The sequence below is a fragment of the Barbatula barbatula genome (assembly GCF_947034865.1).
Source record: "Barbatula barbatula genome assembly, chromosome: 17".
NCBI lineage: Eukaryota > Metazoa > Chordata > Actinopteri > Cypriniformes > Nemacheilidae > Barbatula > Barbatula barbatula.
Window position 1 is genome coordinate 11,334,326 of NC_136780.1, and position 2,806 is coordinate 11,337,131.

Below are 2,806 nucleotides of genomic sequence, written 5' to 3' on the forward strand. Positions count from 1 at the left end.
TATATCAATATCTTTGTTATGTAAAAAATATATTTTAATGAATGTGGGAATAGGACATGATTGACTACCATATAGATTTATTTCCTACTATAGTAGTCAATAGTGCTCCAGAACTGTTTGGTTACAATTATCTTATTTTTGTGTTCAGCAGAACAATTTTTTTTTCAGGCTTGCAACACCTTAAGGGTGAGTAAATTACAGATTTTTCATTTTAAGGTGAACAGTCCCTTTAACTAAATCATAAAAATGAGGGATTATCCACGGCTAACCGTGCATTAAAGGCGGAATAGATGATTTGGAAAGATGCTAACTTTAGCCTGCTTGCACTGAAATAATGATCCCACCCTCCATGCAAATCGCCGTCCTAAGCCACGCCTCCTCCAAAACACATGAATGCAGACAAACCAGAAGCTCTTGGATCAATTCCGATTAAATCATGTCTCATTCCCGTTAGATGCTAGGTGTCGATGTAATACATTTACATTTAATCATTTAGCAGACACTAATACATTAAGGTATGTAAGACTGTCATGGACCGGAATGCATTCATGACTGGAATTCTGCTTTCACCTCTTTGCCGATTAGACGTTTTTTTGTCGTGGCATTTTTTAAGATGGTCTTTATTTTTGTTCGTGGACAGTTCTTTCCTGCTGTTTAGCTGCCATTCTCTCGCTATGTGTGAACATCATATATAACCGCGCTAATGACGTATTGTGTCTGCGTGAAAAGGGTGCGCGGTGGGATGCAAAATACGTTGACGGAAAAGTACACATGACCTCGCACCGAGGGCAATGATTGGGCAAATGTTTTTTGTTCCTACGCCTTTCACAAACTATATGTAATTATAGAAAAACCAATGTTTCACTTTACTTATTGATTGCTATCAGGATGTTAAGAGACTTCCAACGAGCATGACAAAAAACTTTTCTGTTTAGGATTGACTATTAAGCCCTCAAAGGGTTTTAATGCACGATGCGGAGGCCTCTGTTCCCCCGTCGTGGGGTTTCCTCTGCGAAGCACATTAAACTCCTTTAATTCCAGGCTAGCATGGATTATTTTGTTTATACCACACTCATTTGCCAAGTGAAAGCTGTTATTTATGTTTACAGTGCAATTTTGCAAATTTGGTGAAAATTACAGTTTCTTTGTCGGTTAATTTCAAATGTTGATCAAATTTACTGGAAATGTGCAGTAAGTAAGCGATAATCCACAGCTAGCCAAGCATTAAAGGGTTTAAATGCACAACCACCTGATGCGAAGCGCATCAAAATCATTGAATGCACTACTAGCTGTGGATTATTAATTGGCTGGAACTACCCGTGCATTAAACATTTTAATGTACACATTCCAGCCAATCAGAATCAAGTATTCAAACAGATCATGGTATAGAGCTTATTGTGATTTTGATCTGGCTAAAAAAAATATAATTTACTTGTCATTAAACAAAATATTGTTATAATATTGTTATAAAACCATGTATTTCACTTAACCAAGCATTCACTCATGCAATATATGATAAATAAACCACGAGAGACTGGTGACATTAGATATTAGTTACTAGGTGTTTATATAACAAGTTAAACTATTCATGTACTGTGTTTTACCTTTTTTGTGTTTTTAATTTCCCCTGTAAAGCTGCTTTGGAACAATGCACATGGTGAAAAGCGTTATATAAATAAAATTTAATTGAATTTCTTATAGCAAATACTTTTTATAATTATAAAAATACAGTTTTATTAATATTTATTCTAATATTATATTGTAACGTACACCCTTTCATCATATATTTATTTACTAGTTTGTTTGCTACGTTGACTGTTAGTTTGTATATTTATTTATTATATAATTTTTTATTAACTTATTTGTAAAGCACAATGAGCTACAATCTTCAAAAGTGTCTATAACTTGATAAGTCATGGATAATGTGAATACATACAAATGTTGTAAAAATGTTGTGCTTCTTATGGTAGCAATCTTTCAGAAATCAAGGCTATTTTCAATTGTCATGTTACAATATTTTTAGAGTAGTTCTCCTCTCGCGCTATAGATTGTTGTTATATCACCCACCCACCCAGTCTCCTCTTCTACTCATAGAGGTTTTGTGGGTTTTATGTAAACCCCATCTTGTCAGCCACAAACTTGCAATTAGTATCATAATACCGTTATAAACACACTAAGAATGTGGACCACACCTTCAACACTCTAGTCACCCAAAAGATACACATTTGCTTCACAGGACACTTTGACACTGGCTAAACCTACATCAATCATCATTACAAAGTAGTTATTAGAAGTTTGGTGAACATTAGGGCAAAGTTAAACAGGGTTCAAGTGGGTTTAAAGAAATGACACGAGGTCAGATTTCGAAAAATCTGAAAGAGAACTTCATCGTAGTATCTAGACTTTTTTTGTGTTTATATCTATATGCTAGTAAAGTAACGTCTGAAATTTGAACAATGGATTGATTTTTGGAAATAATCAGAAAGTGGCATGATTTATGATGCAGTCCCATGATAAGAGGTAGCTTTTAGTCAAATGTGCAAAGTTTCACGTATTCCTGCAGCATACAACAAATAAATGTGGGACTGTTTTGTCTTGTGTATGTTTTTGCTTGTACTTTTCACTTTCATTCGTAAACTCTTACACTGGGACTCTTGTGTGTTTCCAGAACCAATCTCTCTTTGCCATCTATCTGTGCTCAAGGGCAAAAATCAAGGGAGGCTTGTTTAATTCCAAAAGAAGAGCCGGTGTACAGATAACCAGCCTGCTTTTGTAGTCCTACTGTGGGAGTGTAAATCAGATGTTG